We start from the raw sequence: 18585 nt of genomic DNA, 5'->3' as shown, positions 1-18585 counted from the left end.
CTCAGAGTGAGTGAGACATTTAAAGAGTCTGGTTTATTCACTTTAATAAAGAGAGAGTTCAAAGATCTTGATCACAGACTCTAGTACTGGGGAGAAAATAATAGATACTAATAGGTAATTTAATCTAACAGAGAAAGGTATAACAGGAACAAAATGGCTCAAAGCATAAGGCAAGCAAAATTCCAATTAAAAATAAAGATGCTTCTTAAAGAATGTCATAAATCATTAGAGCCAAACCTTAAGAGGAATGGTGGCTTTTCTGTCTCTGCATGTCTTCAAATAAATACCTCATACTTGAGCAAGAAAGGTATTTTAGCAAAACACGAAACTGTTGGGCTTGATACAGGGGAAGCTGAATGAAACTTAATGACCTATGATTTACAAGAGGTCAGACTAGACTATCTAATAGTCCCTTCTGGCCTCACATGCTATGAATCTATGAATAAATCTATGAAAATGCTGAGTTGACTCACCCACTTAGTTGCAGAAATCCATTTTCTCCTTGTCTCTAAGAAAAGGCAGGTTCTCCAGTGCTTTGAGGGTAAATTTCTGCAATGGTCAAAGCTGACTGGGAAGTCATGGATGTGTTGATGCTTAGTATGAGTTAGCCTGTTATCTTGCATTGATTTCACACTGGGTAGTTGTGTTGAATATCTATGCTGGTAGCTGGCATCGTTCTAGCAACTTTTGGTTATAGCACTTATTACGATAACCATTTCCCCTTCTTACAAGATGATCAGGATTGCATATCTTCCTTTTGCCGCAGTTCTGTAGGCCACTCTTTGGTCTCCATCCCTCTTTGAAAGTTGGTAGCATAGCAGATGTGTAGAAGCTGTCTAATTCTGACCTTATCAGAAGAAACTATGTTGATTTTAAGGTCTAAAGAGAAACAGAGATGATATTCAGATGGATGAAATCCATCCAAGCCAAACCCTTAATGCGTCTGAGGATTCTGAGATGGGAAAAACAGCAAATACTTATAAATAGAAAAATGGGCAAGATAAAATAAAACAGAAATCTAACTTAATTCCAGACCCACGACATCCTACATAGGTGTTTATGGCAGAAAAGTAGAACTCCCTGAGCAGAAGATTTCTAGGGATATGGTTAAAAAGATAAAAATAGTGACAAGTTTTAAACAGACAGCTCTATAAAGTCAAAAAGTGAGTGAAGCTGGGTGAGAAAGCAGCACTTCTGGAATAATTAGGCTGCTCTGTACTTTTACCAGGATGATATCTTTTAATTTCCAAGAGGAATTTTGTTGTTGTCCTCAGTGGAAATGCTGAAAGACAGTAGCACCTAAAATCTGCTATTTTCTCTCAGGATGAATCTTTTCCTGGGACATGACGGGCAGGCAGCTGATTTGGAGAGCTATTGTTTATATACCTGTGAGCTGGCTTTGGTGTATAGGTTTTTTGGCAAGTTTCTGTGTAAATTTTACAGCAGTGTATTGCAGTTTGTTTAGCAAAGAAATAATAAAGTGAAAACCATATTACTGGAAAAAAAGCCTTTCATATGCCATGATTATGAATTTGTGTCTAAGATTTTAACACCTTTATATATCCTGCCATAATGATTTTGTTATGACCAGTTCCAATCCCCCAGAGTGTTTTTTTTATACCCCAAAATATCTTCCTTTGCTATTAGAGAAGATTAGTTAGGAAAAGAGGGAGATATTAATCCAGTAAAGGTCACATCATCTTGATTACAGACAGCCAGTAAAGCAGAATTCTTATCTCTAGCCAAAGGAAATGGTACAAACCTGAAAAGTTTTTATCTCCTTTTATTAAAAAAAAAGAGGAAGATTTCCATTTCTTTACTATTAATCCCTAGAAATCTACACAGTTCATTTTAATGCAATGCTAACTAAATGGAATTAATTTGATAATGCCCATCTTTGAACCTCCAACCTCAGGATTTTGTAAAGTAAAACAATTGTTTCTCTTGTCCTCCACCTTTCATTTCTTGAAATGTGTTTTCTGAGCATTTCTCTACAGGCAACCTGAGATTTCATTTCCTTGCAAATTTCTGCATCCTATAGTTAGGTAATTGTATTGTATTATTTATCAGGAGCCAACTGTCTGTTCACACTGTGCAAATGTAGACGAAGACATGTGTCCTGCCCTGAGGAGCTTGTAGGCTAATTCAAACAGTCTTATACCATGAATGGCATACATGTTTAAGATAAAATCATCAGGCCTGATATTGTGATTCATCTCAAACAACATTTATAAGGCTAGTATTGTTGATTTCAAGTATACTACTTATACGACTAAATAGTAAAGTGCAAAAGTGCTTGCAAATTAAGTTCTTAAAGTGCTGGTTTTAAAATGTGACATGCAATAACTGTATTACATTTGATAAATGAATGATTCCAGAATGCTTGGAAAAAATATGTTACAAAGAATGAAAATGAAATATTCATCTCACAAAGGTGATCTTGCTATAATATGAAAAAGATGAAGAATCAGAATTTTCAATTTTTTGAGGAAACCAAAATGTCCCCCTCCTAGCTGCTTTTCATATATTGAAATGATTGATTAATTCAAACATCTTGAATTATCACCATTAAAATGTAGTTAAGACACTTCTAGTGGAAAATTAAGAATTAAGTTTCTTCAGGTTTATTTTGAGTTCAGAAGTCGGAAGCTGACAGGTAGCCATTTTGTCTTACAATTTCACTGCAGTACAGGGGTGAGAGTGAGAAGGGTCCAGGAATTTGTCTCTTTCACACAACAATATAGAGTAATATCCCTTAGAGGTGAGATGAAGAGGCACAGAAAAGTAGGGAAGGAGGTGGCTGAATGCGGAGAGGGACGGAGCCCCCCTCTCGTCCATCAGGCAGCATTCTGCTATGCGCAAGCCTTTTGCAGTGATTCACAGGGCACCCAGACATAGCAGCAACATCCCGTTGTTTCAGTGACTGCTGTGTATCTAAGGGGAAAGGCGAATAGGACTAGTGGCCCTTGGTCTTGTGTAACAAAGCGCAACTCGTGTTGGAGAGAGCTGCTAATATTTTTGAGCTGCCACTGCTTCCTACTCCATCTCTCATTAGTTTTCCATCATCTAATGTTCATTCTAATACACTGAGATCATACTTAAGCTGCAATCCAGCACAGTGCCGGGATCCAAAATCTAGTACTGAATGAGCTATCTCCAATACTGGAAAAAGTATAGCAGCAGCACTGCGGGAGGAAGGTTCGGCTAAATGGCATCGTTAATAGGAGGGACTAAGCGCCTCGCTGTGATGCTATGGTATCTTACATGCATACTGTGGTTCAGCAGTACCCTTTTACTTTCCCAGCTATTCAGACCATGTTATACTGTGCTTCCCATGGTATCACAGAAATCTGATCCCTCTTTCTAGCAAAATGGGGGATTCCGGGCTTCACCACCTCAGACTACAGTGACAGAGCATCTGAAGCAGGAGCATCACATGGGAAGCAGGCTTGGAGCCAGAATCACTTTGGCTTCACTGGTCTTCGCTCCCAGCTGTCTGCAGGATGTTTGCGACAATATTTTTGCTTGTTCTGAAAAGGTTCCACTAAGTTATTTTGTCTTAGCTTGAATCCTGGAGAGAATTGGTGCAGTCCCTTTTGGCCTGTGAACAAACTCAGTGTGCCCTTGGGTTTTGTCCTGAGCTAATTTTTTACAAAGTTTGCTCTGGAATTGTCTTTCATGTGTTTTAGCATATCTGTTATCCCCAGATAACAGATCACAAACCTTCACTAACTTCATTTAGAGAACTCATGTATGATACACGTTTGTTCCCAGCATCCCCAGCAATGAAAAACTGCAGTGGTGGTGGCAGTTAAATACACCATAGGAGAACTGCCTGGTTCCTCAGTAGATTTCCTGTTAAAAACCACCTTTCTTGGAGATAAAGATCATGACATTTTTTCCAGCATGAGCTCTCAGGCTAACAGGAGTGTCCTTTCCAAAAATAAGCATACCCAAATACAGTTCAATGGTTGGATAGCCTAGACCATAGCTTACTGCTGTGATGGTTTAGAGACAAATTTCTGTTGACTGTTTGAGGATCACAAAACTCTTTTTTATTTCTTTTCTTCCTCTTCAAAATTATCTGCTGCACCCAGCCAGCTGTACCACATATACCCTTCTTCTTAATTTGCTGAGTCTACTGTACCTTCATTTCCCAGAGTTTGCCCTGAAAACTTCCTACCAGAGTATTTCTACCTAACCAGTTTCCACTAGAGCTAACCTGTGGGCCAGTCCACAACACAAGGCTGATGCTGCCCAGCCTCATGCTGCCAGTTCTCATGATCATGGTTGTAACCCAGGCTGTGAGTGGAAAAGCAAAGAATTGACATTGCTGCTGGAACTGGCATCAGGATAAAAAAATGCCTTTGGGGGGTACTGCTACTTTACTGCTTTACTGCGCCTTTTACAGTGCAGAAGGGAAAGGGCAAGTTTTGGAGTGGGAAAGTGAATGAAATGCATCATTTCTGTCTTGCAAACAGTACAAAATATCAGTCCAGCACTGCAGTGGGGGCAACAGAAAAACAATACCTGCCTGGTATGCCGAGAGAATCTCCCTAAGTGCTTTCACTTCCTATATTGCTTTCACCAAACATGCTCTTTGCTCTGATTTGGGGCTGCAGCCAGGCACATCTTCAAACAAACAAATTAATAAGCTCTTCCTCATGAGGACAGACTGACTTCAAGTGTGACTTCAAGTGGCTACACTGAAGAAATTTTAAAAGATACATACTCATCTGAATAAAAAGTAAATAAAAATAGGGCAGCATGAGAGAGCAGTGGAAATAGCCCGGCACTAAGTCAAAATAAAATTGGAAACTAAAGATACAATGCTGGAATGAAACAAAGAGAAAAAAAAAAAAACAACAAAACCACCTCAGAATAAAACACTGAAGTCAGAAATTGAAATGGAAACACTGAAACAAGATGGGAAAAGTGAAACAAAAAGCCAAAATCTCTCTGGGCTCATAGAGCCATAACAAAATAGAGAAGTGAAAATGTGTCTATTTTTAATCATGCCAAAAACTTTTTAGCTAAAGGTTTGCTAAGTTTATCTTTTTTCAGATAAATTTCTGTAGTTTTTTTGCAAACACAAATTGAAAAGGCAACTTTAATGGTAATTACAAAACAGACTGCAGAATAAGACATGAGAAAGCAAAAAGTCAAAGATGGGACAAAGGAACAAGAAAGGAATCTTTGAAAGGAAACTGGAAGAAACATGGACATTTCAAGGTACGTAGATAACACAGTGCCAGGCAGATATCATTTGGCTTGTATTGAAAGAGCTGTTGCAGAGATGAGATTCAGCATGGAAGCAGCCCTAGATCTAGAGTAAAAGCCCCTACCTGTGTTATTTGGACATAATGACCTGGACACAATGTGGGTATGTGATGTAGTGCACTGCTTGGCCGTGATGCCTGAGTCAAGAGTAGCTAAGAAAAGATTTTTCTGCGTGACTAGTAATATACACAGGTGGTTATAAAGCCTGAAATACAGCAAACTATGTCATAGGCAAGACAGAATGGAGAAGTTTCCAGTATTCAAAGATTTTAGCAACCTTCATGGTAAAGAAAGTAAAGGTATTAGAAATGTTATACAAACAACCATGGCTTTGTTGTAGCATATTATGCTGTCTGCAATCCATCACTTTAATACAGACATTTGCTTTTCAGTCTGGAAATAGAGAACCACTAGTATTTGTTATATGCATTCAGCATCCTGAAGAAATAATCTCTTTTGTGTCTGATACAGCACTCGCTCTCTTCACTATTAAAGTATATGTGCATGGGTGAAAAGAGAAGAGAGGAGTCAAATATGACATTGGTTTCACAGGAGGTGTGGTAGCTTTGTCTTTGCTCGTGGAGCGGTAGACAGATTTTATTGTGCCCCTTTTCACACAGATTAGCAAACACAGTTTGTAAGAATACTTACAAGATAACCATGTAAAATAATTGTATATCAAGTCTATCAGAATTATATTCCAAATTATGTCACAGTTTTGATCTGTTGTTATATATTAAAATCTAAGTAGTGAACATTTAAAGAACTCTTTAAAATCTTTTCAGAGCCCTAGCTTTTGTATGTCATAGATTTAGATATTATAATATAGATGCAAAACTTTTATCTTTAAAATGTACTTATGCAAATCCCACTGAATAGGGAAATGAGTACACAGAGATATGGAGAATAAGCACAGGGATGTGGCAGAGGATGGACATAACACATCTGAAAACCTGGCACAACCATCTGCTGGTTTCAGACCCAGGGAAAAGCTTGCTTCATGTCTATAATACAATGCAATGTATTATTTCTGCCCTATTCAAAAATGGCTGAATCTAATCGTGAGTATGGTTAGTAGCAGCAAGCTGTTCATGATTTTTTGTCTTCTTCTCCCTCTTTCCTTTTGTTCATTGCTTCAAGCAAACCTGAAACAATATGCTTCATGGTAGGTCTTCCCCAGTATTAAAAACTGTCCATATAGTTTCCCAAATGTAGTGCACCCTGGCACATTTGCTTGTAACAAAACCACATACCACTTGTATAAAAACCAGGGCTGACTGGAGAAAAGGTTCAGTGAAAGAGGAAAGGAGAAGTCGGGTGCCAGTGATGTTTGCTGGAGACGCTGTTACCCACCACAGGCACAAGCTGTCGGCCTTCACGATTTCTGACTCCAGTGCTCCTGCAGCCGAGGGAGCGCAGGGCATGAGGCAGCCAGGAATGGTGTCGCTACTCGGTGCAGGAAAACCCTCTGTGTTACAAGCAACTGGAAAGTATAGGGGTAGTTCTGCCCCGGGGCAACCCAGCCTTCCCCTTTGCCTCAGTCTCTCCCCCTGCATTTCCTCCTGCTTGGTTATTTTCCAGTTATGACTACACACATGATGCAGAATTTTTAAGGCAGTTAAGACAGGTTTAATTCTCCAACTGCTTTATTTTCTTTTTAATCTTTTAATTTCCTTTGTGTGTCTCTTCATCTCCCAGTTCCTTGTGCGCTATAGCACTGCTGAACTTTAATAAAGCAATGCTGGATGTAAGTCTAGACAGTTATATTCAGATTATGAACACCCAGTCAAAATTTTTGCTAGGAATTGATAGATTGGTTAACCCAAAAATTGAGATAATCTTTAGTACCTCTAAAAGCAGATATTTGAACTCTGTTTCTACCCAATCTACTGCATAATGGAATGGGCTGAACTGGTACCTTTTTCTTTCTACACCTATTCGCATTGCAATTGTTCTCTCAGAAAGTGATTTGTTTTGTGCTGCTTTCCATTCACATCACGACCCAATCAAACCGCGGAATATAGGAAAGATCAAAGTAGTACAGCATACTCGCCTACAGTAATTCACAGAATATATGAGGCATTAAAATTTTCATTCCTCATTCTCATAAGAAAGACTATAAAGGTAACAGAAAATGATGCAGAATATGAATCTGTTCTTGAGACAATGATTGTATCAAGAATGGGAAACAGTATAAACCAACAGACCCTTTCTTGTTACTATCTTTATCACACAGAATGCAGCCCTTGCTTGTGTCGTTCACACTTTTATTTCCTTTTCATATTCTCCTGGTATATTTTTCTTAAACAGAAAGCACAATTGAAGAAAAAATCTAACACACCTTTGCAGAGGGTAATAATTTCCCCTCTTGAAATGTCTGGTTTTACTTAGAAAAATTCTGCCCAGTACATAATAGAAAAGAGGTGGGCAGGAAGGATAAAAGTTGTAATGAAAATGGTTTAACACAGAGTCCTGATCTGAACTACATCTACAGACCAGATCTTAAAATGCGAAAGGAGTCTGGAATTGGAAATAAATGGAAATAGTCAATGAAAATTAAAGTCTGGTAACACTTCAAAAAGACGTGTTCTGCAAGACCTAAATGGCATGTTGGGAGATATGTACAAATATGAAGGCAAACCTAAGAAAGTCTTTACAAAATTGTTTCGTAATAGATTTTTTAACTGTGTAATTGCTTTTCTTTTTTAGTTATTATTTTAATATGAATGTGAAAAGCAGGTGTCATATTCCAGGGATTTGTTCCAAGGCACATTTGAGTTCCTGGAAGCTTTTCATTCATTGCAGGGGATTCTGGCTTACAGAGGAACTATACTGAACTGTGACAAAAAAACAGCAGACCACTGGATCATGAGCTGTCTATGACATTTCAGCTCCATGCCACTAGCACTTGAAGTGCAACACAGCACATTAGCACTGTGCTTTACAGATTGCTCTTGTAAAGCACAGAACAATTTGGCCCTCATTATACCAAACCAATTTAACACATGCTTACCTTTATCTGCAAGGTCCCATTCAGTCACGACTGATGTTTTAAAATCATTCACATACCTGTTCATATCAACCTCCACTGTGAGGTCTGGTCGCTATTGTTGTGGTCTATCTGTCCTTGAGAGTGCTCAGGTATGTCACACTTATAACACCCTGTTGACTCATTTTTGTTTGGCTACTAAAATTCATCATCATTCATATCAGCTCTGACTTTAGAAGCTGTACTTCAAAATAAAACTCTCTTGTTTTGGGGTTCTGTAACTGTTAGTACAGATTCAGTTCAGGTACATGGGTATTTGGGGCACTTAAAGTGCACCTAATATGATTCTTATTTCATATTTTGTAACTATTGCCTGATCACAATCAAGCAAGAATTTATGCCACTATTTAATTTAATGCGCTCTGTACAGCCCCATGTTTATTTGGCAATCAGTATTATCATTCCTCTCTTTCATGTGCTACACAACATTCGCTAATTTAAAATACCATCATTAGCAGAAAGCAAAGTTCATGGCATACATTCATCTTTGCAGGACAATAGACTTGCTTACTGCAAATAGGTCTGCAATCAGATGTCCTACAAAGACGTAATATGCATTATCAGATATGCTAAATCTTAAAAACTATTTTGTCAGAAGTAAAATAGGCAAATCTTTTTTTAACAACCAGAGAAAGACAGCTAGATCCACCATACTTAAATGTCTCATATGATTAGGCAATATGCCACCCAAAAATTAGTTTGTTAGACTTAACTGAGATGGCAGTCTCCACTAACTGTGAAAGGACCATCTGCTCACCTTGAGAATCTACTTATCCACCAAGAGTATAAAAAATCAATAGGAAATATTAACATTGTCTGCACACTTTGCCAGTGCTTCCTTTCTGGATATCAATCCGACAGAAAGTGTGTTGGTAGGGATATTAGCCCACCTATCTGCATGGGCTTTTATCTTCTAATCATCTTCTTAAAATACAGAAGTACTGAGAAATCTTGATGATAGTGTTGCAGATATTTTCCATCTACTTTGGATCTGATCTTAAGGTTTAGAACATTTGCTTCCCTTATGAGCGCTCAGGCACACAAACATGTAAAAGAGGACTCCGTGATCACCAGCTGGACTTACATGTAGTACAGACAGCTAATTTGCCTTGACTTATCATGAGGATTCAGGCAGAGTTCAGGTTTCTGTCAACCTTGTCTGGGCTGCAACAGAGATTTAGGAGAGAGATAATGTCCATCTCTTCAGAACAGGAACTCTGTGAGTAAAGCTGATGGTATAGCAAGAGTAAAATGCAGAGGACTTCAACTGGTAACCAAGTACCTTGTGGAGATAGGTGACAAGTGAGTTAGCTGTTCCTGGGAAGGAAACAGATTTCATTGGGTAGAAATTTAAGCAAGAAGTAACTCATCCCAGTTGTAATAGATGTTTCATGTCAGATAGAGACTAATTAGCAAAAAAATACTTGCTAGTATCTAACAACTAATAGATAATATGTACCTTATTACACACTTGTTAAACATCAACAGAGCAGTTTAAATAATGTATTGACATTTTATTCACATAAAGCTGTCTTACTAAACCTAAATTAAATTCTTATTTGAGAGACTTAATTTAAAGTGTGACTGTTTTCTCTAATGAACTACCAATTTGTTTCCCCACATTGCACGTTCTAATTCGTGCTTATGATGATGTCTAAATACATATGGGTACCAAAAGTGGTTATGCCTTATGCCTACCGTCTTTGAGGTACCCTAAAGGTCCCTTAAACCTCTGCAGTTTTCTCTCTAGAGATGTTAGTTTACATCACATGACCCAAACCCCCAACATTTTATCAGATGAATTTATTGTGATGAGCATAGTGGATAGGTCTAGTTAATCTGTCCGGAGACTCTCTACTGTTCAGATAAGATCAATCTCTATTCTCATAATTTACAAATTGTTCCCAGATATCAGATATCATCAGCCTTGTTATTTTCATACTGCAGTAAACACAAAAGGAGAAGGAAACATAAAAGGTAAAAGGCTTTTTGCAACATAAAAGAGAATGCAAGGTTGATGTATCTTTTGCTCATGGTATTTTTTGGCAAAAGATACAATAATGCAAGTATCTTTCTGATTGATTAAAGTATTGAAGCGTATTCTTTGCTTCATAAATAATGCTCTATTACTTTTCTTCAAAGACAAGTAAACCTTGACAGACTGACCTTTTTCAGGGCAAAGAGTTGTTTCAGTGCCATAAATTATACTGTAAAACGAGTGGAAATGCTACTGAGAAGTGTGTGACAAAATAAGATTAAAGATTACTACACACAAAAGATTGTTGTTTTATTAATGGAGTCCTGTCAGTAGGATGAAAAATTCTCAGCTTTTTACTGGATGCTGAGATCACGTCAAACAGAAAATTATGAATGCATTTTCTAAAAGGCAACCAAATGTGTCAAAATAACAACATACTGATTAGTTGCCCTCCCTCTACTTTTATGTATTCACTTAAAACAATTTCAGTGCTTTTCAAATAAAGTTTAAGTGCTGCAGTTCAGCTTGTAATTCTAAAGGATCATACAGCCTGTTGGCCTGTGATGTTACAGGCAGGTGTATGAACATTATAGGAAGACACTTTCCTAGAACAGAAGCCTAGGCGTCTCCTTTGTCAGGATATATTATACCAAGAGGAAAAGCATATAGTATTTTTGTGTCCATTACAGTAACCAATAAGCACTCAGTCTGAGAAAGATAGCAAGAATTTAAGAAAGCGAGACAGCGATATCCATGGAAAAATGATCCTAGCTTAAATAAGTAGCAGTAGGTCTTTCTTAAATATTATTTGATAACTTGACAAATCATTTTGTCATTCCAACATGTAAAACCTTGTTAAAATGAAAAGAAGCAGCATAAAAGCTCATTTAAAATTGAAGAGTTTGATGTGTTTATTTATAGGAAGTCTGTGGATTTGTTTTGCTTTATGTTTTTTTCTCCCTCAATCAATTTACCTGAAAGTTCTGATCAATGGCTTTTGGATCAGTGACATTTATTGAAATGATAAATAATGTTGGGAAGTCAAGGAAAATGGAATACAGCATGGAGCCTAAGTGAACAGTATAGAAATCAAAGGTTTTCTTGATGTCCGAATCAGAACAGTTCACTCAAATAATAATAATAATTAAAAAACTATAATAATGCCATGGAACAAACCCATGTTACACAAAGTCATTATAAATCACTACCCAGTACAGACCATTATTAAGATGATTGGATAAGATGTCCATGTATTGGCTTTCATTATCGTTAGCAACAAAGGCCTGGGTCAGAATTACCCCTATTACTGTAAGCCCTACAACAATGACAGGATGTGTCAGAAGCTGTAAGCACATTTCAAAAGACATGACAGTTCTTGAATACAAGAGCCAAAGGCTAAAATAATGATTAGAATGGATGGGTTTGCTCACAACTCACCATCTAATGCAAATGCTACTTGGTACCTGGGGCCAGCCTCGGGCACTGCACTGCCCTGGGCGAACTGCAGGAAATGGCCCCTGTCCTCTAAGCCCACTGGTTTTTCTCCTCACATTTCTTTTTCTTTTCTTTTTTTACCTTCAAATTTCTTATTTAGCTTAACATACTGAGATCAAGTATCTTCTAAGAAATGTTTATATGAAGCTTGCTACTGTACATGACCTTTCTGTTGAATCTTCTTTCTCTTTATATTTCCTACAGTCCTTTTCCTGTCTGCTAATAGCATATCTGATCATACATTTTCCATCCTGCTTCTTGATATTTCCCTTCAGATTTATTCTCGTGAAGAATAAAATGAGTTCATCTTTCCGAATTTCACCAGCTATCTCCACCTTCTGACTCTCTCTCTGTTCAGTGCCCTCCACACAAAAATCCCCACAGTCCTGGCTCTCCTACTGTTGGCTATCCTTCCATATTCTCCTTTGCAGATCTGCATGTGAGCACAGACCTGGTGTTTTCCAGCTCTGCCATCTCCATAGCACACAGTCTTAATTTTCGGAGCAACATGCAAACACAGCTACTGTTCTCTTCATCCCATTGCTCATCATATCTGTTCATTCTCCTTCCCAGGAAACTCCTAGATAAATTAATAAAGAATTGCATCTGAGTTTGGGAACTCTAGAGACTTTTTTTTTATATTAAAAGATCTCATTCTTTATTGTAAGATTTTACTGGTACATTTCTGCAGATTTCCACACAGCTCTGTTGATTGGGTACCTCTTGAATACTAAATAATTTATCACACACCCATACTTGATGGGATACTTATTTTATATGCATAAATCCCAAGTACTCTGCCACACTCTATCTTCATTCACAAGCACCCCACATGACATAGTGGTTCCCCACAGACAGCCATCCCCTCCTTCACAGATTACCTGCACTCCCACAGACTATACTCTCTACAGGGAAGGTTTTCCCATGTGCCAGGAGGCTGCTCAGAGGAAATACTGCCCTTCATTCTCCACCAAGTGAACAGTGTTAATCTGGCCTTCCTCAATGTCATGGCTTGAATGAATCCCAACTGATTTGTTGGATAATCTGAATGAGCAAAGAGATAGGAATTCTAGACCCCAGGCCTCTTGCCTTAGTACACTAAGCCACTGGGGGCTGGGCTTAATCAGATGATTTCTGAGGGTAAAAGAATGAGGACAAGAGGACAATGGGATGGAAGGAGGTCTCATGTTCTAGCACAGGGCTATAGCACGGAGAAGGTGTGCTTTAGGTATAATGGACTTAACAGTGTAGCTTTGAAGACCCCTTCAGGGAGGTTGCAAGCTCATAGTCTTTCAGCTGGCTTATAAATTGGATAAATAATGTGTGTTTATTTGAAATCAGATATGAATTTTGCAACATTTGGAGTAACATGTTGGGGAGTGGTTTTTTCAATGTTCAACCAGCTCTGGTTTATTTTACTTGGCCATATGGTTTATTTTCCCTCTTGCCTTCTCTATTCTGCAGCCACATGGTCTATCTGTAGGGTGGAGTCAGCTCTCTTTATTCCAGATGTTTAGAAAAAGACACAGATGACTAAGACATATACATATAAAGGAAGCTTAAGAAGCTTGGTGGTGCAAGAGCTTCAAGTTTTCTATTTCAAAGCTTCTGTCATTCCCTACAGTTACACATACTTCCAGCAATTATTTGGAAACCATGAGTTCTCATATGAGGAAAGCCTCCTTTCTATGCCAATCAGCAGTGACCTGTTCATCCACACTAACTATGAGCTATTTGGACGTTCGATTATAACTTTTAAACTCTTATCATTTTGCAGCATTTATGACTCAGGGATTTAGAATACATCTTTGATGATAAGCATTGTTAAATTCATAGCCACAGCAATGACTCAAAGTGAAGCTGGAAAAAGAACATTGCAGTAACTATGTACACAGAATGCAATTGAATGGGAAATATGAGATGTTACTTTGATAATGTCAAACACTGGAACTTTGTTCATTCTGGTTTTGTACACAACAAACTTCAGCATCTTCCAGAATCATATATACTTTTTTTTTTTTATGTTTTTGAAGTCATAATAATTTTAATGGCATTTTAATTCACAGACACATGCTGTCTTTCTCTAATGTTTCTCAGATTTTGCAAAGAGTTGACATTTTTCACCAAACTTAATTGCAGGTATCTAATTAATGTACAGAAATCTTTTATGTGTGCACTTAATGGTCACTTGTACTCCTTAAATTAATAAACCCTTCATATGCCCCACTATGCTATCCAGTACATTAAAGGCATAGAAACAAATGTCCTTTCATGCCATGTCTTTGCTTAGTTAATGCTGACCTACTTCAACAGAAGGAATGATATATGCATAGGAGCCATTCTGCTCCCTACAACCCATACAGAGAGCACAAGAAAATTTCCATACCATCATATTCTTAGTCATATAGAAAAATCAACGCTGCACTCTTTACAAAGCAAATGAACAATATTCAGCTAAATTACTCCCAGTCACAGTGGAGAGAGAGTACAAATGAATTTGCCCCACTGAATTTTAAAATCTGTGTGTTAAGATAATTCTAAGTTACATAGCATTTTATGATTCCAAGAATTACATTCTGACTTGGATTTGTTTTGAAACATTATGCCAGACATCAGAGCCAAAAGGTTTATAAAAGAGATGGGAATGCAGTAAAACTCAACTTCATTTTATTATTCTATCAGCTTAGCTTGACCTACAGCAACCATGCAAAGGGTTTCTATTAGACAGTTCCTCACTTGCTAAATAAATTGGACCAAAGATTATTTTCTTGACTGAGAAAATTCTCTAATGTTGGCTAAAGAATTTCAGCTCTGTCTATAAATATTAATGTACTTAGTAATAAATTACACACATGAATGGCACTTTATTACTTGAAACTAAACTATTAAAAGCCTTATTTAGACTGCACAGAAAAAAATAATGTAATTAAGGTCAGCTAAGCAAGGCCAACCCTACACATACTAAGTGTCCTGAGCAAAATCTGGACTCGACCCATATCTCTCTACTCATAACCAAGTGTTTTTCCCACACCAAACTGCCTCATCTATCAACCCCGTATTCCAGCTGCGTCTTTTCCTCTTGTAAAGCATTTATTTCTGCTCACTCACCTGGACCTTTCATTCCTGCTTCTGATTTACAATTTGTGAAAGGACTGTAAGAGGGAGTGCTGAAATAAGTGTACTGAAAAGGATTCTGGGATCCATGTGAAATCCAGAGATATCCACGCTCTGTGGAAGAGAACAATCCCTGAGAACCTCTGTTCAGAAGAATGGAAGAGCTGGAGGACTGATGGAGAGAAATCTTAAAAAACCCTGACAATATAAGTTCAGTGCTAACTTTATTGTGAATGGGGAAAGCATTTCCAGCATAATTTCAGTGCCTGTGTGGAAATGTGGCACCCTAAAATCTACCAGCACAGACAGCTCTTAAAGGTGTCTCTCAAAGTAATTAACAGAGAGGAAATGTGTCTTATAAAAGAGAATTACATTGCTTTAAGCAGACATCCTTACTTTTCTCTGTTAAAGTATGTTTCAGAGTAATAGTAACTAAGTAAGCATGTCACCATCTGAATAGATTTGTGCTCCTGTGTACTTTTCTGGTTTCATCTGGGTGAACAACACAGACAGAACATGATTGGGATTCTCTTATTTCTTCAGCAGCATTGTAAAAAGTGTTCACTCTGTTCCAAAACTAGGCCTAAGGGCATTTCTGGGCTTGCAAAACCTGTATTACTAGTGATGGACTGAAAGGAAGAATCCAAACTCACTCTCAAACGTGCAGCTGAATCAGAAAGGGTAAACCAGATACTTAGAAGAAGTAAATGTGTTTTCATTGATCAGAATTTACTTGAAAGTAGTGAAGAGCTAGAGATACAGTGCAGACAGATGCCCAGCTGAGTTTAAAAAAAGACACTTAAGCATCTCAGCTAGCAGGAACGCAGTCATTTTTTTAAATACTATTAAGTGCCTATCTACATCTTTGAGCATCAAACCACTTTAAAATGCTGGCCCTGAGACTATCACCATGAAGCACATTCCTTCAGGCTGTCTTCATTTCCCATCCTTCAGACCACAAAACCCCTTAGTGTGAAATGGACTTTCAAGCTATGGCTGAAATGAGAGTGTTAAAAAATATGTTATCTTATGCTTTAGCTCACAACTGCTACTAATGGCCAAATACTCTGTAAATACTTATCCTGATGTGTGACAGATTATGAAGATTAGCTGTTATAAATCCCTAAAATAATGAATCCACTCCAGAAAATAGTAAGTAATGCACAGGTTAAAGAATTTAGTACGAGAATAATAACTTCTTGCCCTTCTGTAGGATAGCATCTGATTTCATTTTAGTAAGAACATAAGAACATTTCTTGTGTGTCAAGAAATGTGTATATACCAGGTGACAATTGTTTACATAAAGTTTTTCAATAAAGACCACTCAAATAACATTGTTGGAAATTGAATATCACTGGGGCTTACTTGCTGGTCAGTGAAAATACTGCATTTTCATTTGTTCCTAAATTTTCATTTTTAAAGTTTCTAGAATTGCTTGAAAATGCAATTAGATAGTAAAAACGTGGCTGTTGAAATACAATAAATAATTGTACTCAAGATGATGGTATATCTGTCAATATTCAGAAACTGGAATACTCACTGAGCCTGATAGTCTCAGATCACTGACTCAGCTTTCCTGTAGCAGATAAAGATAAACTGTAAGAGGAAAAAGAAATAGCATATTTTCTTCCTTGTTTCTGGCAGTTACTTCTGTTGAATAGGTGACTTCATCTTTCCCTTACTCTGTTTGTAATTCTGGGACAATTGCCAATGACACATTTTCACAACTATTCAAAGGCATCATTCAAGACTTGTTTACACAAAAATTGCCAGAGAAAATATTCACCTGAAATACAGTTCCTCTTTCTCTGTGGTCAGTGTTACCCATCAGAAGTGTTAGGATTTTTTTTTTCTGTAGCAATTAATAGGAAATTGCCACCATCCATCATTTTTTATACAACTGATATTCATATCCACTAGGGAAATATATGAAAGACAAATACCTGAATTGCTTAAGGTTGATCTCAAGGTCAGTCACAATGATCCACAGGAAACATTTACAGGCAGCTGAAATTGCTTATAATTTGTCAGTAATCTTTTGGAGCAGTCTATTGTAGATAAGTTGTGTCTTGATAATTTGGAGTGGCCAACATGAGTTTTGATTCAAAGAGACAGGTTTTGAGTAGGTTAAATGAAAGAGAACGCATTTATGTAATCTTAAGCCTTCCAAGGCAAGGAGATCAGTGGTAGACATCTCCCAGTGGTGCTCTCTTATGCTGTGTGGGTTGATGCACTAGTTTGATTTAATACCAGATTACAGAGCCATAACCTTGTACTTCTTTTTTGTTTACTGAAAAAAAAAGCACAGTGATTTGAAAAGATGTCATTTGTGTGTGTTTATAGAAGACTTGTCAATAAAGCATATGTGAAACAAATGTCTCAGAACTATAGCAAATCTGTAAATTGGATGTTCACCTGTTTTTAATATACATTTTGAAAACGTCACTATTTTCCCCATATGAGATGATGACCCACCACTGTAGAAGTTTTGCATGCAAGAAATAAGACACTAAGTAAAACAGAACCATTGTATCACTATAGCAGGAAAACACATTGAAAATTCAGGAACATAAACTCCTGGTAGAAAAATAAATATGTAATTTTTGTCGGGCTCCAGAGAGGAGCGATTTATGGATCAAATCACCAAGGGAGTCAAAAGAACAGTCAGAGCAAGTATTAATGTAGTGGAGCAGTCATCCAGTGTTAAGATTAAAGGAAGAGAACTAGAGGGCATTTTCATTTTTTTAATGTTAACATTTGTCAGCTATAAAGAAGGATAATATCAGATACAGTCAAAAAGATTCTATGATTTTGGACACTACACCCTCAGCGCTTGGAATTAACCTTTCAAAATTCAGTCCTTTGGGGATTTTTTTCTCCCACATGTTTTCTTTCACCTTTACCTTTAAATGAAAACACCGTGCCTAAATATTAGAGTACTGGGCACTTCCAAACTGCCGAAGATGGGTACATAGGGGCAGTTATAAATTAACAGCTTTTTTTTAAAGTCAGGAGAAATCTCTGAAAAATGCTAGAATTCCTTCAGGTTCTTCTGCATAAGAGAGGCTGCATATGTTGAAGGAAATTCATCCCTGTGCATTTTTCCTATAGACGCTTTGCAGTCTGAATCTGAGTGAATTCAATCTGAAGAAGAATGTGCAAATTATTTTCTCAATAATTTTTTGTTCATCTTGCTTAAAATTCCAAATTCTTTCTTCACACAATTTTTAAAGCATCATGGCCGCCTAGGAAAAACCTATATAGTTCACTTCTGAGAAAAAACGTCTGTTCCTCTCATTGCCCTGGTAGCTGTCCTCTGCACCTCTTCTAGCTCTTCCCACCTTTTCTGGGAAATGGAACATAAAAATTATATGTTAGATCTGATGCCACCAGCGTCTTGTACAGCATCATTCACAGAGTTTTGTTTCTACTGGAAATACCTCCAGTACTACATGTTACGATTGTATCTATTCTATTTATTTGATTTGTTGGTTTATGTTACACAATTTTGGCAACTGAGAAGCATCCTATGGTAAAGTAATTTATCCAGTCCTTCCCTCAGCCATTTCCACATGCTGACTCCCAGTTCTTAGTGCTTGAACTCTGTAAGTCCACAAACTTCCACTTCATATTAATGAGTTTTATCCCATTGTTATTATACAAATACTGG

Source organism: Gymnogyps californianus, chromosome 2 (assembly GCF_018139145.2).
Source record: "Gymnogyps californianus isolate 813 chromosome 2, ASM1813914v2, whole genome shotgun sequence".
Taxonomy (NCBI): Eukaryota; Metazoa; Chordata; class Aves; order Accipitriformes; family Cathartidae; genus Gymnogyps; species Gymnogyps californianus.
The sequence above is the reverse complement of the archived record's forward strand: the minus strand, read 5'-3'. Positions refer to the sequence as shown.